The sequence below is a fragment of the Corvus brachyrhynchos genome, unplaced genomic scaffold (assembly GCF_000691975.1).
Source record: "Corvus brachyrhynchos isolate BGI_N302 unplaced genomic scaffold, ASM69197v1 scaffold101, whole genome shotgun sequence".
Taxonomy (NCBI): Eukaryota; Metazoa; Chordata; class Aves; order Passeriformes; family Corvidae; genus Corvus; species Corvus brachyrhynchos.
Window position 1 is genome coordinate 19,536,204 of NW_008237239.1, and position 24,522 is coordinate 19,560,725.

The 24,522-nt window shown below is 38.1% G+C and overlaps 1 protein-coding gene across 12 annotated transcripts in view; it reads left to right on the forward strand.

The window, feature by feature from the left end:
• NRXN1 (neurexin 1) overlaps positions 1-24,522 on the forward strand; it is a 672,391-nt gene that overhangs the window by 157,470 nt on the left and 490,399 nt on the right. The gene's annotated exons all lie outside the window — the stretch shown is intronic.

Genomic DNA, 24,522 nt, shown 5'->3' on the forward strand with positions numbered 1-24,522 from the left:
GCATTCCTGGTGGGATTTTTAGATATCAGGATACATACTTATAATTCAGCGTTGATTTAACAGTGACACTTGAGCAAAGGGAAGGGAGAAGAGTCCAGTTGCCATTAGCAGGCCCTACTTTTGCTGAAATCAGTGGAGTTGTTTGGTTTATTATGTGCAAAGCTAGTTAATGCTGGGAGACTGTGCAGTGCTATTCTGAATATTTAATTTAAGCCTCAGTTACTATGTAAAACATGCTCCTATAAAAATGCTGCTATAGTGGGCTATAGTGGATTTTGTACAAGAACTTCACAGAACAAGGTGGGAATTTATTAGGATAAAGAATACTGTAATGTCATGCAGGATAGTTAAGTAGTCTGACATTTATTAATGAAAATATACTTAGTAATTTAGAAACTTTAAAAACTTTAGGGAACAATCATTTGAAGGTTCTGTTACTGTATTACTGGCTCACCATTTGGAAATGCTGACCTATTGTTTCTCAGAAATTTTGACAACCATCTTCAGTCTTGGCATTTACTTTTTGTGTGTGTGTCTATTCCACTGCTTTTGTTCTTTGATTAACCTTCAGGGTCTTAGGATTTTTTTTTTTTTTGCACTGCTTACATCATGTTGCCAGAAGGTCTGAAAAACTAATTGCTAGGTTAGCAACTGAATGATGCAGAACAGTGTAAAAGGAGGCAGAGGAGAACAACTGCTCTCTTGTTTGAAGCACTCTTGCTGCTAAACAAGGACAAAACTTTTCTTTTTTTTTTTGTTCAGTATATTTTTGGCTTGGGGTCATGATGTCAATTTTGGTTATCTAGGTGTGTTTCACTTTCCATCTGAGAAAGCAAAACACCCAAAATGGCTTGTGTTCACTGTTTTGGAAAGGCATGTTAAAGTAAGGAAATGAACTTTAGTTTTCTTGGGTCCTGTTGTCTGAACTTCGGCCACTGGGGTATGGGTCAGCTGAGAGAGTGCAGTAGACATTTTCAAAGTGTATTTGGATTAATTGTTAGAAAAGTCTGTATGAAATTAGATTTCAAATGAATACTCAAAGTATCTTGTAAGGGAAATTGCAAGTATTTCTTAATTTCTAGTTTGAAACTCATTTTATATATATATATACACACACACTCTCTCACAGGTAAAATGCATTATTTTTTTCTGGTGGTCCTGAAAGTGTTCAGCACACAGTCTCTGATGAAATATCAACCTGACCCCCAATTTATGTAAACTAGCTGGAATCCAATATTTGAATCTGCGCTTCTCAGTTTTATCAGACCTTTGTTACCTGCAAAAAACCAACAAAATTAATCAGGGAGAATCTTCAGTGTATATGGCTTTGATTGGTAAGAAGAAACTTGAGCTGAAGTAATGTTGCTAGTAGGAAACAAAAACACTTTTATTCATTTTCTTGGTATAGTAAAATTTCATTACCTGTTTGTGAAAGAGGAGGTGGGGGAAAACCCACACTGTAGTTGCTTTTTGTGTAAGTCATCTGCTATCAGTTCTGTGTTTCCCTTTTAGAATGTTTGGGCAATGAATGTGCCTGGTAATAACTTGTTTTAAAATGAATAGAAATGCAAATGTTTTCAAGTGTAATGTCACACACTTAACACTCTGGAACTATTATGTCCAATTGGATCTTATTTTGAAGAATGCCATAGCACCAAGTAGCATAGCAGCAGCCTTCTTTTAAGAGATGCCCAGGGAATGAGTGCATAAGATGTTTCTTGTGTTCTGTCTTCCAGCCCCTCCTTTATTCTGGTCTCTCTTTCTTGGTTTCAGTTCTCAGTGATTTTTTTTCTTTTTCTTCTCAGTATATATTCTCAGCCCAATTCAGTCTTTCCCAGTCTGCTTAATTTTGTTCCTATTTATTCTATCTTTATTTGTATGTGGTTAGATGAACAGAGCTCAAGGAGGCTGGGCAATAGTAGAGACTCTGAATGCACCTTTTGTGGTGCTTTCATTCAGACCTTTCATGTTCTAAATGCAGGCTGATTGTAAGAGAAGGAGGTGAAAGACTACCTTAAGTTGTGTTTTCTGTACTTTACCTTGCTGGGCTGTTCAGGTAGTTCTTGATTTTTGTGTGGAGAGGGCTGTATTGCTGTATTTATGTACAATAAAATTGAAAGAAGCCCCTTACTGAGGGGACAGGAAAGGCATATGAAGAGAAGTGGCTAAGGAGAAGCCTTGCTAAATATGACAAAAACCTTGGGCACCTAAAGTCTTGAACAGATGAGCAATGATGATATGGTTAGTGGTGCTGAATTGTAACTTGAGGAAGAGACATGAAGGTGTTTGGAACATCTTGGTGTTTCCTAGGATACAAGGTGATGTTCAGCTGCACAACGGCAATGACCTATAGGGCAATCTTTGTTAATTCTTGCATTGTAACCCTGCCTTTTTGTTGAACTCCCTTTCTTTTCAGCACTGCTGCAGGTTAAACACAAATAAGGTTTTGAAGGGATTTTAACTGAAGACCAGCTGCATGCATTATCTACCTAGTGCAGTCAGCCTTTTGAATTTTCTTCCTAATTTGAGGTTTGGTTTGCCTGTGCTCATCCTGCTTTCATATACATCTCAAATGACATTGATTCTCAGTTGTTCTCCTGGCATTTGATGGCTTCATGTTTTGATGGAAATTTGTTTCATAATTCCCTACTGCAATTAATCTTCGGGTACCTTAAGACAAAACTGCTTTAAATGAATGTGAGCCAGCCATTCTGTGTGATAAAGAATGATGCAGAAGTGTGAAGGTATGTGAACCCCCATGCTTGGCTAGTCCCAGGTGAGCACTGTGCTGAACTGAGAGACCCTGCAGCTCATTTTGTGATGCTTTTGAACAGTTGAAAATGATGTTGTAATGTGTTATACAGCTAATGCTGCTGCAGTTGCCATTTCAACACTGTTGTCCATGTTTTAGCAGTCAGGCCAGTTTGCTGCTCCTCGTTTACATGTATTATGCTCTCCAGTTAATGTTCTTAAAAATAGGTAATTTCTTCTTGTTCCTAACAGAATTTTTTTAGAAATTGCAATGCAGATTTAATTGAGGAAAGCAGTTGATTTCTGGAGATACACATTTCTATGAAGTGGAGCCATGTATTATATGAATATCACCACTTGATATGTGTTTGGAAAACAAGTATTTGGAGCTATTTGATAGTGTTTAGGTCCTAGAGAATAAGCTGGTGGATTCTTTTTCTTATGAATTCTATATGGAAAATTCTGCTCAGTGGCTATTCATGGAAATTTGGTGTGAGTAATGGATACAGGGGATACATCAGGTCAAATGGAAAATCAGAAGTTTTTGTCTAAGGTTAATTGAGTATTCAGTGGAGTTTTTTAAGTGGCACTGAAAATGTTAGATTTTTTTACATATCTTTCAGAAATTACATGAGCAGTCTGAAAAACATCAGTCTTTTTGATATTTTTTTTTATTGACAAAAACTGTGTGGAAAAAACTGAAACAAACTTGCAAAACATTTTATCATCAATTATGTTTATGCTTTTAAAAGATTTTTGGATAACAACTCTGAACTTTTTATGTAATATTACAAAGACAAATACATCTGTTGCTTTCCACATAATTATTAAACCGTAGGGGTTTTTTTCAGTTGGATGCTAAATTTTATCTTTGGTTTAGCAGTAAAATATTTTGTAAATAAACAAATGCTGGTGGGTGAATTCTTCTTCATGCACGCAGGTGTGCCAGGAACATTTATAACTGGAAGTTACAGGAATGGGAAGAGAATTTGGCTGAGTTTTTTTAACAGACTGTTTAGTCTTTGTATTCTGTCTTTGTATTATTTCGCCAATACTGTGGCTGGAGGACATACTAAAATATAGCACATCTTAGAGTAGGACTGCTATGTTACTTCTGTCAGCTCTGAGAAGACCATAATTTCCAGTAGGTGCCTTAATATGCACTGACCTGAACTGGAAGGGTAAGAAATAGAGAACAAAATTATCATAATGAACAGGAAATTAACAATATTGCCTTCAGATTCTTCATTTTTCTAATACTTTATACCAGTGTTCCCAGAGCCCTGTTATGTTTCATTTTAAATTCCCAGAGCCAACATGAAAGAGCCAGAAATAATCTTTTGCAGTAATAGAGCAAAAGGAAGAAAAATACATCTCTAGTGTATTTTTGTTGGTGGGTGTGCAAATGGTGGAAGGAGTTCAAGTCTACTTGTGTTTTCTCTCAGAAAAATGGTTGATTAAAGCATGCCATGGCAGAGAAATGTGGCAAAACTGCTGAATTCCTGTGGAGTTCAGCTCCCTGACATTGTCACTCAGGTTCACGAGGAGCTCTCAGAAATACTTCCTTCCAATGCTCCCTACCATGTAAACCTGGGTGCAGTGATTGCTTCACTTCCCCTTGATCTCCTGATGCTGCCCCCTCTCTTTTATTATCTAGGAATTCTTATCAGGCTTGGGGAATAAAGTACTCTGATATATGAGCTTGTGGAGGGTGCATAGCATTTGTCAACCTTCTCACACAGGATAGATAAAATATGGTACTGTAATGCTGTTGAGGAAATTGGATGGGCTTTTTACAGAAATGTGTCTCAAAAGTAATTTCAGTCATCTTCCTTATGATGTTTTTATACCATGAAAGCCAGCTGAACAGAATTTTGTGCAGGATGAAGGGGTGGGCTATTAGAGACAAGCCCTTGCCAGCAGTACTCTAAATGGGTTCTGTGCTCCAGTCCAAGAACAAGAGTCTTTTATCAGTAGAACTGATAAATGAGGCTGTACACTTAAAAATATTAAGGTGTAATGTAATTAAGAATTAGGTTATTATTTTTTCTGAGTGCAAGTACCCAATTCTGTGAAACAGTGGCCTGTAGCTGGCGATTTTGAAAGTCTTGTAATGAAGGGTTTTATGTTTTGCTGATTTCAGTGTCCTGCAGAATAGGTATTTTTCTCAGGTGTAATCCAAGACATAATTACATATTTGAAGCTACAGTGTAACATCTTTTGCCTACTGCCCATTTTCTTATAGCTGACAAGGTCTAAAGGTATTAAGATTTTTAGGGTGAACACAGAACAAAACTGACATGATCAAACAACAGCTTTAACTAGGCTTTCATGCCTGCTTTCCTGCTCAGTGCATATCAACAGTGCCTAAAATCTCACAACCTGAGGTTCAGGCTGTGTTCAACAAAATGCAAGGGAGTTGAAGAAGCTTGTACTTACTATCTCACCTTGCCCTTAGCCCCTAGGTAGCACTCCTCTCAATTTTTAGTGTATTCATAAATGGTATTTTGCATTAACTTACTTATTGTGAATATTGTTGTAAGGCTTAATTTGGTTCAGTGCTAAGATTTGGTTGGGTAAGACTTGGTTGGGGTTTTTTAATTCTTTCTGCAAGGACGTATTTATTTAAGTTCTCCAGCAACAGAGAATGGAGTATTAAATAATTTTTAAGATGAAGATAGGTCTTAAAGATTTTTAAGAGATTCGTTACCCTCATGATGATGAGCATACTATTTTTTGCCATAGTTAAATTACTATACTTTACATATATATATACATATAAATATTTTTTTTGTATATGTACTGACTTGACTGATTGAAGAGTTTGCATGCAGATAGTGCACTCAAAAATCCCTCTCCAAGTACATTATCCAGTAAAGTTAACTTGTGAATAAATTCAAGCAATATGGTAATTTATTGCCAGGAAGAAAATTTCTCTGGGAGTTGCAGCTGTTACACTTAAGTAAAAACAGGGGAGGGAAAAAAGCCAGGAGAGAGGAAATAAGTAATTAATCTAATTATAGAATGGTTTGGGTTGGAAGAAACCCTAAAGATCACCCAGGTCCAACCCTCCTGCCCTGGGAAGGGACACCTGCCATTCATCTGGGTTGCTCAACCTGGTCTTGAACACTTCCAGGAATGGAGAATCCATGTCTCTGTGCAAATAGGACCAGAGCCTTACCACTCTAGTAGTGAAGAATTTCTTCCTAATATATAGTTTAAACCTACTCCCTTTCCATTTAAAGCCATTCCCCCTTGTCCTATCAATATATGCTATTGTAAAAAATCCTTCTCCAGCTTTTTTGTGGGCTTGTTTAAGGTACTAGAAGGCTGAAAAGAAGTGTCCCTGAAGTCTTCTCCAGGCTGAACAACCCCAGCCTTTCCTCATAGGAGAGGAAGAAGGCAAATTTCCTCTGCCACATAACAATGTTACAGTATTGTTTTACAGCATTGGGAAGATTTGCTATGGTGAAGGATTTCTGACTGAAAAATCAAGGGTTCTGTCCCCCTTTTAAAGCAGCAGGGGTACTGGGAAGTTATCTAGTCCAAACCCCTGCTTGAAGCAAGTTCAACTGCATCAGGCCAGCCTGTAGGTCAGTGTGATAAGCAGAGAACTTGAGAGTTAACCCCAGCCTGTTGCTTAAGTTTGCAATTGCATCTTCTCTGAAAACGTGTTTTTTCTTTAGTTATTAAGTCTAAATGGTGTTTATCTTCTTTCCCTTTGCATTGACTTCTCCAAGCTTATATTAGTAAATTTATGGTGAAATTGTTTGACATTCACTCTTCAAAAATACTTCTGTAACACCTTCTTTGCAACAGGGTAATCTGGTGTTTGTATACTGCATGCAGAATTTTCTCTAGTCTAAACTAGTGTATTATTGTGTGGTTGTCACCTCTAAATGCAATCTGGAATAGGTTGACCCTCTGTGCAGCACAGGTTGTTCAATATTAGTGTAAAGTTTCTTTTTCTGCCATTAGGTAGTTCCAAATGTTAAAAGTTTGGCAGCTCTCAGGCTTTTTCCTTCTGATGTAAAAGTAAATCAGACAAGGCTATTTTGAGAATGTCTGCTAAAAGTAGCAAATGAATCATTTAGCATTGTGGTTAGTTTAGGTTTAAGTTTTTTGTGGATTCACTTATTTTGAAAAATTTTATTTTTGATAGGTAATGCTGTGTTTCTTACAAACTTGCTAATGTATACTTAATCAGGCATATATACTTAACCTGGCTAAAGGTGTCAATGCTGCAAGCCAACTCTATTTTTCTTTTTGCTAGAGTAAATAATGGGCTTTTCCAACTCACAGTAGAAAAATAAATACCAGAGAAATAATGCCTCTCCCTGTGCCTAACAAATGCATACTCACAATCTGGATATAAATTGACATTATTGGAAATTGCAAAGTTTACCTGTGGGGGAATATTAATGATTCATTAGCTTTCACATTTGCTGGGAAGGCTGAGAACAACTTGCCTGGAGCTCTTCACACAAGAGGCAAAAATCACAAATGGTCCGTGACTTCTTCACTATCCTCATTCCTGTTGGTAGGATGTGATCCAGCTGCAGTGCACTGGTTTTATTCAAACCCAGTGGTGGATACAATCCATGACTAGAAGGCAGCTCACATCAGCTCTCAATGCAATGTTCATCACTTACCACTACAGCACTTGGAGAGCCAGGGTAGCATCTTCTGTTCCTTCTAGAATTAATCCATATTCTTTCAAGAGCGATCCTTGAAGACAGGCATTTGAATACTTCCTTAATTAGCATCTGAATGAAACATTGACAAAAGTGTGGTTTTTTGCATTCTTCTTAAAGAGCTGTTTGATGATATGTTTGTACAGTCTCTAATTGTAGAATTTGTTCATGTAAAGCATCTGTAAAATTTCCCTTGGAAAAAAGCTGCATTTGATTAACAGTGACTCAAGGTCTGGCATCAGAAAGCTAAGTAGGATTTACCTTTTCATTAAGACAGTTGCAAGACTGTTATAAAGCACATTCCCACAGTGCCTGTCTGTCCCATCTGGCTATAGCCCTGGTCCTCTTAATACTTCAATTTGATAAATGCTCAAAGTCACCTGGTCTCTGCATGTTTCACTCAAAATGATTGTTGTAAGTCTTGCTGTGTAAACCTGTGTTCATGTAAATCTGCCTGGTGCTGCTCTCAGCTCAGTTAAAGTCTGGAGAAGTTACCACTATGAACAGGGCAGGCTGTGGGGAGTGGGGCCTTAGCCTGGGAGGGGATTCCAATTAGAGCTCTGGCTGTGTTTCCTGCCTGATCTTAATTGTTGATAGGCTGTGGGACACTAGTGCAGAACAGACATGGAAAACAAAATAGTAACTAATCCTATGCCATTCAAAAAGCAGGACTTGGAAATTTCCCTTGGACTAGGAGTTCAGAAGGGTGCTTTGCATATTTGCAGTGCTGCACACTGACATCCACCACCACCTGGTTCTATTTCTTCATGCTGGGTGAAAATTGGGAAGAAAGTGGTATTATTTCATCTGTAGTTATCTGGTTACTAAAATGTCGTTATAAACTTATATCAGTGTTTTTTCTAGTGCAAGACCAATATTTGCCTATTGTTCTTCTGTCTGCGTTCTGACACAGATTTATTGTGCATAGGGTCAGGTAATCAACCTGACCTCTTTCTATTCCTCTATCTGTACAGTAGAAACAACACTCTCATTCCTTAAAATCAGTATATTTGGCTGGCTTTTTGAAGTGACAGCAGTAACTGATGCAGGCATTAATATGTGTTGCAGAGGTGCATACAAATGATGCTGCATCAAAGCGTTTCACATCTGAGCCACTGACCTCTAATGCCATCTAGGAACTTCCAGGCTGGTTTTGTAATGATTCATGATAGAGATGGGAGAAAAAGGCAAACAGAATTCCCTGATTTTATTCAGCTGTTACTATTTTGCTGTGTTATTTAAGCCTTCTGTGCTTAATAAGACAGAGTAATGAATGTATTCCCAAATCTACAAAGTTTTAATAAAAACTTCTGCATTAAGCCACGTTGTGCCTAACCCTGTTTAGAAACAGCTCAACAATGTACTGCTCCTTATAGGTACCACTGGCAATCTTTTGTTGCCAAAACCACAGTTGTAATAGAGATCTAAAATCTCCTCAGGTATTGGGAGAATCTTGAGTGTCAAACCGGTTATGAAAGTGTAACCTCTTCATAGAAATGGGCAAGAATGAAAAGGCACTTGATCTAGATCTAAAGTCCTCAGCACTTGGTGTTTGAAATATTGGGGACTGTGATCCATTAATTTCTGGAAAGGTGTGATGGAACTTAACAGGGCACAGTGGAATAGGCTCTTAGCAGTTATCCTTTCACTATGTACGCATTATAAAGAGGATTCATTCTTATAACTAATTCCAAATGCAAAGTCAAAGTAGGGCTGAGGTATCTAAAAGTGGGATGAGAAGGAAGTGTTACAAAAAAAATGCTGTCATGGGCTGAACAACCTCATTTGTGTTTCTGGAGTGTTTCAATACAATTTAGAATGAAACTTTAGTCAAATAACATTAAATGATTTGCTTTGCTTTTTCAGCAGCAGAGGGCAAAAGGGCTGTTTTAAATGTTGTTCTCCATAGGCTCTCTCTTGGGACTGATGGGTTGAAAAAAAGGATGTATATGGACAGAAACACTGAGTGGCAGGATGAACAGAAAAGGTCTTTGGCCCTAAAGCCCTTATTAATTTAAATATATTCTTTTAAACAAGCATGGTAATGGTTTTGGCCCATTTTTGACTAGCTGAACTAAAACTGCACAAGAAGGGCAAAACTGCAAGACTGAAACTGCCTAGGAAAAACAAATTATAGATCTAGAACAGAAAGGCTTTTACAAATTTCCTACTGTTGGAGAAGGGCATAGGAGAACACGTGTGGGAAATCTACAGTCGAAAAGAAATACAAGAACTCTCATAAAGTCATAAAAATTGAGTTTTGGACGTCAGTTATATAACATGACCTGGCTTTTCTGAGGCTGCAATGTGGTATTTAATTTTATTTGTATTTTCCTGGATTGGGAGTGGCAGGCAGTAAGCAGTAGTCAGCAGCTGGATATGTGTTTTAACGTGTAGACCAAAGCGTGGAGAACCCTTAACTCATAGTTTGCTATCTGATAAAAAATAGTGGTTTTTTCCAAAGGAAACTACTGTCATGTGTGTAGCTTCTGTAATGTGATTCATTTGCTGGAAGCCCCAACTGATAATGACTTTTTTTTAACCTTGAAATTTGACAATTTTGAGTATTTTACAATGTCCATTAAATTGTAACAGTGCCAGGAAGGAGGGATGTTTCTTGATCGACTGTTGGCCCTGTGAAATATTGGATGTGAGTAAATGGAAGAAATAATTGTCAGTAAATGGAAGAAATAATGATTTTTTTTTTTCTAATGAAAAGCTAATGACTGTATAAAAAAGAGAAAAGGAAAAAATAATGTTTTTTTTTTTTCTAATGAAAAACTAATGACTGTTTTTTTTTTTTTTTTTTTTTGGCTTCTGATAGGTTTAGCAATGATTCATCAAGCTAAAATGTGAAAACACCACAGCTTGATCTATTTCTGGGCAACACAAATCAAAGAGATTCCAAAGCCAGATTTTGGGTTGATTTGCATGCTCTCCCTACCCCATGAGTCCAGTGAGATCAGAGTTTAAATCAGGTCAGCATTCGGACTAGTTTCTGGATAGTTCATCAGTTAAAGACCAGTCTTGTCAGCTGTTATATGGAAAACCTTCTGCTGAGTTTTACATGCTTATGAAAAAGCTCACAGGGCTTCATGATTGCTCAGAAGATTCTTAGAGCTGACTGGTGTGAGCCTCTCATGGAAAAGGGTGGCCACACCTATTCAAAGCTATCCAAAGAAATGGCTGTATCCTGAACCCCTGCTTGACAGCACCAACAGGAAAGGTGATTGATGAGTGGGCTTAGATTGGAGGTCTCACCAGAGTACTGGGAATTGGAGTCCTCAAAGCAACAATCAACATTAGTGAACAATGGAGCAGGTGACAGGATTGTCATCTTAGTGTTGGGAGTGAGTGGTGAGTTTGAGCTGAGATTTCTCAGATTTTTTTGAGAAATACCAGATTTTTTAATAAATACCAGTGTGAAATCTTCATGGAAAACAAAGTCCCATTTTTAATATAAAAACAACTTGACATTTTTCAGTATACTTTTTAATGAGCATTGCTCTGAGCTATGTTATAATGAAATTTGCTTGAAAGTAGAACAGGCTGGTGATACTTGGCAGAACGATGTGGCATATGGTAAAACAGTTGTGATTTATTGGCAAGCACTCTCATTTTTGGAAAAGAGTGGCTTTCAGCACAGTGATCTGTATCTTGATATTCAGGCCTTTAAGGGGAAAAAAAAAGACCTGCTGAGAGGTGTTACTTTGAGAGGCCTTTCAATAAGGGTAGGATAGGAAGGTTTCTGTTTTGTTCTTTGTTTTACATGTGGCATCTGACTTTTGTCAAGATCTTTATCCCATTTTTCACCTTTTTTAGAAACATCAAAAGACATTGTAGTTTGAAGGTAAGTGAGCATTTTACAAGATGGGATTTCTAGAGCTGGCAGATCCACTTCATTGTAGCTGTCCATGCATTTATGTGTTTATTCCTTGCTCTTTACAATATCCTGCAAAAACTGCTGGTGGGTCCCCCATTGTGAGTATTCTCCAGTTCACATTATGGGTCTCAAGTCTGTTTTCATCTAATGCAAGGTGTGGGAGGAACCCAAACCAAGATGAAGTATTTCTAAACTTCTCCAGGAAAAAACACAATTACCTCAGTATTTCTTATGCTATACATTTACAAACATATGGGAAATAGGAAGTGAAATGCTAAATGCCCTTTTTCAGGTTCTGTTCTTCATGGCTTGCTGTTCTCTGCAAGTGCAGTAATAGGTGGCAATTCCTGCCAGTACCCAAAGAAGGACTGTGGTGCTGCCAGTAATTCTTGGTTCCTCAAAGAAATAATCAGAACTAACTTCTTGTGGTGGTAGCGGGTTTTTAAATACTGGCATTCTTTAGAGACACTTTTTTTTTTCTTCTTTTTTTTTATCAGAATTCAGTGTTTTAACAGGATGTGGGCTCTTGAAAAAGGATTATATAAAGCTACCAGATTTGAGGTTTTTTTCTAAAGAATATGGCAAAGATGAAATCCCACTGTATACTCAGAAGAGAGGTCTGTCACTAGAGGTGCATATTCCAGGTCACACAGGGAAGGAGTGGAGAAGATTTACAGGAGAAGCAGCAATTACTTTCACAGTTTGGTCAGATGTTAAACCACATTACAGGTCTCTGGCTATAACCCAGGCTCATGGGCTCATGAGTTATTAGCCTGGTTTTTTTGTTTTGTTTTGTTTTGTTTTTTTCATGAAAGATTCCTGCTCTCGTGATTGCAGAGCATGAAATAATGCTCTGAAGAGTAACTTAGAGGGCAGATCTTCTGTGAGGCAAATGCCCTTTGAATTAGGGGGCATGGCTACAAGCTGGGTCAATTATCCTGATCTGCAGGCGTGTGTGTGGAGGGGTGGGGTATGGCAAGCGTCAAGGAGAGAGGCAGAGTCAAGTCTGAATTATCCTCATTTGAACTGGCTGCTTTTTAACTAACTAATAACTCTGGACTAGGACCTTAGCAACAATATAAACCAAGGTTTCAGTATCAAATATATTCAGTCCCACCCTCCCTTTTTCACAAACCTAAGAGTGACTTCTGAATTTAGTGTGTTTTGACTTGGCAATGCACTGGGAAGTCCTAATGGTTTTGTTTGTTTTTAGGAATTATCTTATATTGCAGCATACCAAATATATAATTACTGAGATTTGCTAAATACCCTTACTGCTGCATCTTCTCAAGATATCTTTAGAATTTAAATTATTTTCTGGGGCTTTTTAAGGAAATAAAACAATCAATAACTTCTTTTCCCCCCCAAGAGTATTCAGCCTTTGTTCTGTTGTGTTTACATGTGTGTATATATGTTTATAGATGTATTGCTGATCTTTGGGTTGTGTAGATGTAGTTGAGGGCTGTCTGTGCCAAAAACTCAATTAATGGTTGCCTTATTTGGGGTTTTTGACCAGCATGCAGGAAGTGCCTTAATTTTTCTTTTTCCCCTTGAGTGTGAGCAGTGAGAGGGGTTTCCAATTAGTGAAATTTATAGGTTAGTAATGAATCATCTCCTGAAATCAGCTCCATGAATTGAGTCATTAGTACTGGATGTTTTCCACTTGGGTCTTATGAATTTCTGCTCAGTGTTTGGCAGGAATAATGTGTTTGATGTCCAGATGCAGTTTTTCAGGGTGGGCACATTCTAAACCTTGAATGGAAGGGCTCAGTCAGGATGTGACTTCTGTTGACATATGCTGAACCCTGGGTTTTAGGGCTCTGCAAGTTGGGAAGGTGACATTTCACTGACAGATGAAAAGGTAACTCTGTGTAGAGATTTTTTTTTTTTTTTTTCTCCATGTGCAGCAAGTGTTATTGGACTTATTTTGAAAGTGATTACGTCATTTTATTTTAGGTTAATTTGGCTGTGGACAGTGAGGAAGGTTTGGTCTGCGTGCTGAGCACTCCATGAGCAAGAGGTGGCTTCTGTCCAAAAGAATTCCTAGTCTGTAGCAGGTGCCCTGGTCCTGTTAATGACACTCCCATTTAAATGTCAGGTCTGGCAGTGGTAGTGCCCATGTAAAATGAAGTAGCTGATAATGTCTTGATAGCATGTGATCATTGACACTTTTGGATTAGCCTGCTTTAGTAGGCTAAATAAAGATTCTAAACAGGGGGTTGTGGTTTTCTTTAGAACAATAATTAGACATGTTTTGCTTTTTTTTGATGTTTGATGTTAATTCTTTTAACGAGATATAATTTCCCATGATTTTCTTTTTAAAAGCTCTATTTATACATAAAGCCCCTGGAAAATATTGAAAACATCATCTCATCTGAGAGACAATCAACTGTATTGGACTTTAGTCATGGCTTTAATACAAGTAGAAACAACTCCTGAGTGTTCAAATATAAGCATAAAAGCTGAGAAATTATGAAACTAAATTTCACTGTGAATAAGCCGTAGGTTTAAGACAGACTTATTGTGATCTCTAACTCATAAAAAGCCACACAAAATTGTTTATGCCACCTGGTAATAATCCTCACCTGTAGAACATCACTAGGAATAACTCTGGGTATACCTGACACCATACTGGAAAAAATAAACCAGGCCAAATCCTATATTTAAATTATTTTTATGCATATTATTTCTGTCCATAGTGGGATGAAATGAATGATGGATGAGAATAACATTTTTATCTGCTTAAACCCTAGCATTAATTCATTTGTTGAAGAAGTATCATGCACATACTGAAGTATTTTCTTATCAACATGGAAACTTGCAGCTTATCTTGCTGTCTAGCATGTGCAAACAGAAGAATATATTTTAAAGTCAAGCTCCTTGCTGACATTGACACAAGAGGGATCTTTACCAAAGTGCTGGGATAACAAGAATCCTTCCAACAGTGTGGTGTGAACTGTCAAATGGCCCATTTATGAGATTCAGACTGACAGCGGAGGATTTGCTGTCTGCAGCATATTTCTACCACAAAGATGGAGCTTGCCAGACCCCTTGCTGTTTCTATGAAATGCTTAAGCAATGACATAAAGAGCAAGGTAGATGTTCTTGGTGGGTTTCTCCTTAGGATCCTCCTCAAGGAAGTGGTTACCTGTGCAAAATGGAACAGTTTTGGCAGAAGTGATGGAGTGCATTCAAGACTAGACTCCAAATTTGAACAATCTCAAGAGGTGACTTAACCCTTGGTACAGGGATGAGTTGCACCCAAACCTTGCATAGGTATTTAAACTCCTGAGTTCTCAAATTAAAAATAAGAAAATATTTTCTTCTTTCTCCTCCCCTGTCTACTTAGTTTTCTATTTGTTTGCAATTTCTTTGTGTTTTGTAATAAGACCCATAGTGAACAGTTGTAACCACTCCAAATGTAACCAGATACATATAATCTCTAGGGAGGTAGGAGTGGGGTTTTCCCCCTTACCTTTTATGAAAGAGTAACTAGAATGAAGTGAGAAGAAGAGGGAATTCCTTACTGGGTTGGTGGGCCACTTTAAAGTGTGTCCATTCTTTGTAGCTGTAGTGCGAAAAATTGTCAGTGAAATGATAATGATTACAGTGAAATGTATGTTTCATACCTGTTGTGCCTTATTTAAGTAAAATATTTTAATTTAGAGAATGATAGACTCATGCAAACATTAAAATCATAGAAATATCCTATATTAGAGTTATAGAAATAATTTATTTAGCAAATGCTACTGTCTTAGCCAGCATTTTGATGGATGCTTTTGATGCAATATTTGTCCCTGCCTCTGTTCTCCCAAAGCAGACTTGCACACAATAAGGCAGCTGCTACAGGGAGAGCACTGATATCATTGGCAATGTGCGTAGCAGAATCAGGTTGGGAAATCAAGGTCCAGAAGAGAACAGGGGACTGTTCCTTTTGGGGAGCAAAAAGCTATAGCAGCTGTTTGTATTTCTAAGTATGAGTCTATAGAGAAAAGCACCTCGGACTTTCAGAAAAAAATGGCTGAGCTGGAGGGACTGAGGATGCATTGAAAAAAATTTATGTAAAATATCACTGCCATTAAGTGGGGAACTTAGTGGCAAATTCAGTGTAATACTGGAAGATAAATGAGCCTGAGGAAAAATTCTAAAGCTTAAAACTAGCTTTTTCTAAGTGATCTTAGACAGTACTTAGCCATGCAACTGAAATAAATAGAATCCTTGATACAGAAGGAACCTCTGTGGTCCCTTAGCCTTGCTCTCTGAAAATGAGGCTATACTTATACACTGTACAGAATCTGTATTGTATTTACATGTTTTCAATCTATCTGCCATCAATCTCAGAGTATGAGAGTAATTTTAGGGACTGCATGACAAAAGGATTCTCATCACTTGTTTGACCTTGGTCAAATGTTCTTTCGAGTCCATTTTCTCTGATCTCTGTATTAGATGCATGCCCTACCATTATGCACCGTGAACTTCGTGATCCTACTGAGTGTCAGGAGCTGTAAATGTAAAAGAGTTAAGTGGTTAGAAAAGTATGTATTTTGATCTGCAGAAGAACAAAATTTTCCAGAGAGCCTGTTTTGAAGAGCCAGTAGCTTAAGATCTATGTCTTGCTGTCTAATCTTCCTTTCCTACTGAAAGTACTAAGATGTCACTGAAACTGAGGTACTTCAGTGTAATTGCATCATCATTCTCTGCATGCTTTACCAGGATGCTCTTCCTAGCATGGAGAGGCAGCCTATTAAGAACAGTTCTGATCTTTTATAAAAATAGTGGAGCTTACTGTATGTAGGCTGAAATGTCAAATATTTTTCTAATGCTATACAAGATATATTTTCTTTTTCTTTTATCCTCACGGGTTTGACTGTGAGACTTTAATGTACAATAAAGATGATCTAGTACTGCTTCTTGGTATGTAGTCTGTTGAATGAGCCTGAACTGAGCTAGCAAAAGGGATGGAACAGAGCAATGTCTGTGGAAAGACCACAATGTTGCTGTGGCTGCTGTAGCTTTTAGAAAGCTCATATTTATAGATGTGACTACTGAGTATCTGTGCAGGCTCTCCTGTTTTGTGAATGGATGAGGTTAGTTGGAACCTCCAGGGGTTTATAGTGTTCAGCCCCTTTGCTCAAGCAGGGTCACCTCGAGCTGGTTGCTCAGGTCTGTGCCCAGATGGGTTTTTGATTATCCACAAGGATGGAGACTTTACAAACTCTCTGGGCAACCTGTGGCAGTGCTTAGTCACCCTCACAGTAAATTCTTCTTGATGTTCAGGCAGCACCTTCTGTGTTCCAATTTATGTCCATTGCTTCTGGTCCCTGAAAAGAACCTGCTTCCAGGTTCTTTATAAGTTTCCTTCAGGTATCTTATATACATTAGTAAGATCCTCCCCAAGCCTTTTCTAGGCTTAAATCACAGCTCTGTCAGACTTTGAGATGTCTAAGTCCTTCCATTTTTTAATCTCTCAAGTAGCTTTATATCTCTCTTGCACTGTGAGCCTAGGCCTGAACCTAGACCTGAACACAATGGTTTTTGTGTTGCTGGCAAATATAGAAGTGACTATTTAGTATATAAAAGCTGATGCTAGGTGTTTGGGATGAGAAAAGGTGCTGTTACAGGAGCTGCTGACTCCAGAAAGTCATCACAGTAGAATTTCCTTATTCCTTCTGGTTTAGGAATTTATGAAATAACTAAGTTCAGCTATTGGCTTTATCTGCCTGTCCTTGGAAATTGGGTCCCTCTTGCAAGATGTTATTTTTGTTTTAAATACATAGGTGCCAACCTTTGCATAATGAATACCCATTTATCTCTGAGGTGTGGATCCAAACAGTAAATCACATGTACTACAAGTATGCATTTGTTCTGGCTTATAAAGCCTGTGTGTTTCAAGCAACTGTAATGGTTTAGTACTGGTTGGGTGTTACCCCTTCCTTTTCCCAAGTAGCACTGTTAAAGAGAATCAACACCCAATTCAAAGGCTGAAATTACATATATATATTTTAAAAGTTGGCATATGCATACATAATTGTAGTAAAATTAAGCCAAATGGTTTCATTTCAGTGTGCTAGGAAACAAAAATAGCTGAAGAGCTGTGAATCCTCATAGGACCTCTCTACTGCCAGTTGGTATTTGAGCAGTGTTCAGGCTTCAAAGCTGAGCCCCAGTTACTGAAACGGAGAGAGGTGCATTTCAAAAGCTGTGGTGTCCATAGTAAAGTTCAATTTCTGTTGTGGCTGTGCAATGCACATGGTGTGTCATCTTCAGTGCTAGTCTTAGGGTAGTCTGCCCAAATAAATAAACTTGGGGACTCATCAATGTTTTTTTCCTTAATTTGCTTTGGGGAGAATTACTCTTTCAGGTTCTTTAAAAGAAGCTATGTGATTGAGGGAAATAACACTTCTCCCTCAGCCTCAGAAAGCTCAATCTTTGATTGGCCGTAAAACCATCTGCAGCTGTTAGACGTAAAACATTAATGAACATGTGCTTTGAGATAGTTTTGTTATAACTCTGTTCAGACTTGTAAGTCTGAATTTTATGTTAGCCCTAAACTTTTAATTATTGTTATTCAACAAATCATTGCCTTCCTGGTTTTGCAGTCTGCACAAGGATGAATAATCACTTCTGAAGAGCTGTAAAGGGTAGCAGTGTGTCTTGATTTTAACTGGGACAGAGCTAATTTTTTTCCTAGTAGCTGGTATAATACCATATTTTGGATTTAGGATGAGAATGATGTTGATAGCACACTGATTAGTTCTTGTGAAGCAGTCCTTACCTTCAGTCAAGGACTTTTTGGTTTCTCACACCACAGCACCAGTGAGTGGTTGGGGGGACATAAAAGGACACAAGAAGCTGGGAGGGGACACAGCTGGGACCTAAATTGGCCAAAGGGATATTCCACAGCATGTGATGTCATGCGGAGGCTATAAACTAAGGGGAAAACTTGCCAGGGGCTGCTGCTGGGGAACAGGCTGGGCATCAGCCTGTGGGTGGTGAGTAATTGCGTTGCGCATCACTTCTTTTGTATATTCTAATTATTTTATTGTTATTATAATTTTCACTTTCTTTTTTGGTCCTGTTAAACTGTCTTTATCTGAAACTACAGATTTTACTCTCCGCCCCCAGCCACAGTGTTCATTCCACTGGGGTGAGGCAGAGAGTGAGTGAGGTGTTTCACTGCCTGCCAGGCTGTACCGTGACACTGTGCTAGGAGAAGCTGCTAGATTTTTGTGTGTGTCTTCAAGGGAAGACGTTAAAATCCTCTGGCAAATTTTATTGATGAGGAAAGAGAAAGCAAAAGCCTCCTGAGAGCTGCAGTATCTGGTTTTTGAATATGGTGAAACAAAGCACTGAAGTAATAGTAAACCTTAAAAAAGAAACATTAAGAGGCCCACAGCAGAAGTAGTAGTGGATTCTAAATTAGAGCTGGGCAGCTATAATGACAGGGCAGTATATAAAATAATTTTGAGACTTGTGTTGCTGAGAGAAGAAGCTACTAATCTTTGTCATGACTTTAGTTATAAAATACTGGAACTTTAATGCTTTTCAGAAATCTCTGTATCATCCGTAACTGTTAGAATATATAGGAAAGATGTTGTATGTGATTCTCCCAGAGGTTTTGAGACAGATTCTTGTTTGTTATACCTAATCCAAACTCCACAGCTTCCTGTGAATGATAATTTTCTCTAGAAGGAGACCTTAACTGTGGGGTTCTCCCCAAAACACAGGGTGATTGTGCTACAGAAGTGTTATATCCAAGCTGGATGATACGCAGAATGTAAGAAACCTGCCTACACTCTGTACCAAGGAATCTTACTATATGAATTGTATTTGTTACAAAATTATTTGGATGATTTGAGTGCACTGATGATTTACTTGGGGTCTTTGAAATTGACTTTTTGGGGTGTAACTTGGTGCAAATTTAAATCTGTCTTTTTTGAATATCAGTATTTGCTCCTTTGTCTCTGCTTATGGACTAAGATAGGTTTTTTCCTATGAAATATTTTAGATACCTGGTACTCAAAATCACAGAGCAATTGTTCATAGCTCGTTTAGTTTATATATGCTGTCATGGGTGACTTAGCTTTTGTTCATGGGGTATGTTGGCCCTTATAATTGAGGTAGCTGGAGGATGTACAGAGGTAGTTTTGCTGTGTTTATCAAGAGAGCAACAATAGTTTTGATTAAAACCAACAAACTTGAATACCATATCTTTAAATTCATGCAGAACGAATTTATAACAGAATTTTCTTGAAATGTAATGAAGCCTTTGACTCACAAGTAGTCAATTAGCACAAACATTTTTGTTCTTCATGAAAAATGCCTTAAAGTTGACTTTACAAGATATCCTTGCAGCGTTGGGTGAAAGTAGGTCCAGAGGAGGGCCACACAAAAGGCTGGAGGACTGGAACTCCACTCCTGGGAAGCACATTGGAATTGCTCAGCCTGGGGAAGAGAAGACTCTGGGGAGACCTTATTGTGGCCCTTCCAATGTATATAAAGGTGACTAATGAGAAAGATTGAGACTTTATTGCCAAGGCTTATTGAGATTGGACAAGGTTGTAATGGTTTTAAACTGAAACAAGGTAGATTTAGTTTGGTCATGACGAAGAAGTTTTTTATGAGTGCAGTGAAATATTGGCACAGGTTGTCCAGACGTGTTTAGGATGCCCCATTATTTGAGGTGTGCAAGCTCAGGCTGGATAGGGCTTTGAGCAACTTGATCCAGTGAAAGAGATGTCCCCACCTGTGGCAGGCAGGTTGGACTATATCTTTCAAGATCCCTTCCAACCCAAACCATTTCATGATATCTAGAAAGGATTTAGGCAGCAAGAGTGATGTTGTCTTGTTGCCCACTACTGTTGCAGTTTGTCTTCCCTCTCCTTCCCACTTCCTCATAGCCCTGCTAGACATCATTCCTGTGCTGACATTATTCCTGTATTTCCCAAGTTGCCAGCGAGTATTGTGCTTAGTATTTGACACTTAGTTTGCTTTTACATGCAAAATCACCTTTTCAATAAGACTTGGTAGTTGCTGCCTTTATACAGCCTCATTAAAATTGAAAGTTGCTTTTAAATACTTATGTTTTGTTCTTGTGTTAAAATTCCATATTTGTGATGCCTTCATGGAAATTTACCTAAGTATTAAGCTATAAAATTATCCTCTAAGAAAACAGACATCAGAATAACTTTTTATCTAAATGAGGGATCACAGATTACTTGTTTTTCAAGTCAGAAAGTGCTTAAACACACAGGTAAGGGCAAAACCAAATAGCTTTAGGAAAAGCAGAATTGACATGATCAGTAATGTGATGGACAGTGATCTGTGTTGCTCATTATTTCTCTGAAATGCATTGTTTTTTGAAACTGTAGGGCTTTCGATTTAAGGGTGTTTTTAGAGGCAAATTCTTTTAACAGCTTTTTAATCTCTAAGACTGAGCATGTCTCTCTCCTTTCTTCCCTTCTTGGCACTTGCAGAGTGCTTCTTTGTTTGAAGTTTTCACACGAAAAGCATGAGGTTGCTTTGTAAGTAGGTGGAGAAAGGGGATGTATTTTCTTCAGTGTGCTGGGTTTGTACTCATATCTGCAAAAAACTGCATTTGGTATGGAAACCAGCAACTGGCACAAGGGCACAAAATTACAAAATTGATCTGCCTTACACAGTAGATCAATTTGTGCTGCTGGAAGATTTATTTCTCTGGGGTCAGTCCTAAGTTTTCCTGTTGATTCGAGTAGCTTTGTGTCTTTACATCCTTTTATGGTTCCTTACTGTATGAGAAACCTCTTTGCTGTCTCTTGGCATGCTTGCATGTCAGATCAGAGTGTAGTAGGGGGATGCTCTAACTACTTATAATTGAGCCACCTCAGGTATCCAAAGCTTCCAGCCATGACAGAATGGATCTCTGCATGATTAATTTACTCCTACCCTCACAAGCTTTGTGAGGCTGCAGTCAGGCTCGTCAGAGAGATGATTCATTTCTTCCTTCTGTGGAATCTGGGGCTTACAATGCGTCTCTGCTATAGTAAGATGGGTCGTGGTAATAAAAGCAAGAAGGATGCAAAATAGAAAGCCTAAGTTTGAAGGACTGACCTACTCTGGAGGTGTAATGACGCATCTGTCTGAAACTTTGTGGTAAGAGAGTCAAGGAGTTGTGCAGTGCCTCATTGGACAACACTGGAGTACCCTGGCTGCTGTGAGACACAAAGTAGGGCTTGTGGTGCAGAATACCAAGTTCTTGGTCACTTACTCTTCAGGAAGCATGTTTTTGTTGTGAAGCTTAAGGGTCTCATCTCAAATATCTGAATATTATTTAGAAGGGTTGTCACTTGACAAACAGCTTCCTAGAGAGGGAAAAGTAAATGTGGCTTCTCTTCCATCTTTAGAGATGAATAATAATCAATTTTCAAATTTAATTGTGAGATTGCAGTTCAGCGTTACTTGTATGGAATTACAGAGGGACAAAAATTCAGTGTGTTTAATGCTCCACAAAAACCTTTAAAAGTTGTGAATTCTGGATAGTCCATGAAACCCTTGAGCCAAAATTTAGACTTTAAATTTAGGCACTGTGTAAGTATCTATAGTTTGGTTATGAGCTTCTTTATTCTGTATGTCTGAAGAAAATTGTTTTGTGTACTCACTATATAATTCACTAATCAGTGGAGGTTTGAGAATACATTCCCTGAGCAAACTGGAAAAAAAAGTAATAAATTCTAGTTTTCTTAGATATTTGATTCTTGATAGCTACAATCTGAAATATTTCTGTTAATTATTTTTAGAGTAAAAGATGAAACCATCTGTCTCGTGATTGAGGTTTTTTTAAAATTAAAAGCATTAGATTTTTTTCTCCTTGTTTGTTTGTTTGGTTTTGTTTAAAACTGAAAAATCCCTTGAAAAGCTGTGCCCTCTGCAATTGTGATTTAACAATTAGTGCCATGTGGCTGGGTATCTGCTTCCTAAATCAGTCCCTCTAACTGCATTGGGAGGGCTATTTCCTACAGCTCTCAAAGAGACTGGATGCCAGGATATGGCGTTGATGTAAGTCTTTTTAAGGATGTTTCTCTGTATTCCTTTACTTTCTATATATAAAAGGCTATTTCTGTGGAGCAGTTCCTGTCATTGCAGGCAAAATACAAGTTAAGTCATGCAGTCTGCAGATACTTGTTTCTTTCCGATGTTTTTTGTTGACAGGGAAAAGTATGTATTCATAGCAAGCTGCCCAGTTGCTTGTTTCCCAAATTCAGAAATTTACCAGTTGTGAGCAGGATAAAAACATGCCTACATCACATCTTCCCAGAAAAAAATATCCTCGCTCCTAAAAAGTATTATTGCATTAAAGCACTTCAGAATAACTTAGAGAAATTGTGCTAAACTACCAATATTCACGCAATTAAAACATGCCTAAAGGTTTTATTATTGAATTTGCTTGGCAACAGGTTCTTTATTACTTTTTTTTTTACTTTTATGTTATGTGAAAGTTATGTCCAGGGTTTTGGAAATATTAGTGTTTTGTCTTAAAGTAAGGTTAGCAGCGAGAATGGGTATGAAGACGTTTTCTTGGTTGGTGTGTTTATCATGTAGCTACTGGAAGTTGTCTTTCATTAAAGACTGGCTGTCTTCTCCCATGTTTTTAAATGACATGTTGGCTAACAACAGAAAATTGTGTGGTTGATGGATTCTTATGTTCCCTCACACTTTTATTTTTGGCAGTAAATTACCAGAGAAGGGCCTTGACTTAATTCCCGATGTACAGCTGCCGTGAGATTGGAATGTATTGATGAGTTATTTTTAATGAGTTGGCAGTGACTTTGAAGCCAAAATGTTGTATTGACAAAATAGAACCATATTTTTAAAACAATGAAATTCCTTTTATGTTTTTCCATTATCAGGAGGTATTTATTTCAAGAAAACCACAACGAAGGTTTTCTGTGATAAAGCACTAATGTGAAGAAAAAGGGAAAGGCAAGATTGAAGGGGGGGGAAACCCAGAGTAGTTGTCTTGTGTTCTGTGTGTTCTCTATAAAGTCTGGCTGAACAATCCAGAGTATTGCAAGTTAATATCTCTTAGTGAGTGCTTTCGTGAGACTCGGGCTGTGAGGTTTTAGTATTTCTGGCTCCATACTTCCTGATTTCTGTTTCACTTGATGTTTCCAAATTGTGAACAGTAGAACTTACAGGAGAAATGTTGGGAGGAGGATCTCAGGTTTGTTGGTTGAGGATTTCAGGATGCTATTTCTTTCTCCTCAAACAATGCAGAGTCCAGTTGTAACTTCGTGCCCCTTTGATTGTAACTCCACAAAAACTCAAACTGATGACAGCAATAATTAGCCACTGATGGTAGCCACAGTGATTTATTATTTTTTGTAGCAGCTGCCTTGTAGCTGGCTCTTCAGTCAGTCAAATGCAATCAGGGTAAAAATAAATTTAGGATAATAATCAAATTTAAGGTTTATGCATGGCAACATCATTTTGGGAAGCTTCCTTGTCTTCCCTGTCAGCACTCTTTGTTCCAGTGGTGTATAACAAAGGATGTACCAGAACATCAGTGATGTACAGAAAGCATGGAGGGGAGGAGGTGGCAACCCAAAATTCGTGTTAAGTACTTGGCAACAAAGAGAAAAAGCTTATTTTTCTAAGTCTGATTCCCACAAGTGCCTTATTTCCTGTGTTTGCTTTTCTTTATAAACATGGCCTATCCTGTTCTGCTAAAGATGCCTGCAAATAGGCAGAAGAAGTTAACTCAGTGGTGAAAGATATTTTAAACACAGAAAGAAAGCATCACTTTTTCCTTCTCATCCCCATGTGGTGAAAAGATGTGGGCTTGACAAAAATGTTGCTAAGACAGTTACTTAAGGCTAAGCAGATGATAATCCTCTGCATAATACCTTGAGTTGGTTACAGCAGTAGTGCTGATTGTAGAACCCCCTGACTGATTGACTTGCAAGGAACTAGACTAAATAATGCATATTATTCAGTGGCCATAAGAAGGGCTATATTGTAAAGACGAATTTCTTATATTTTAGAAGGATTTTGTTGAGACCTGCACTCCGAGGAATCAGCTCAGCCTCTCTGAATGAAACCAGAGATCAGGCAGTTCAGAGCGACCTCTTCTTAAGGACAAGTAGGGAGAGATGGCATGGACTGTGAGGGCAAAGGAGCTTCTGCAAAACTCACTTTTAACAAATGTAAGAAGGTAAT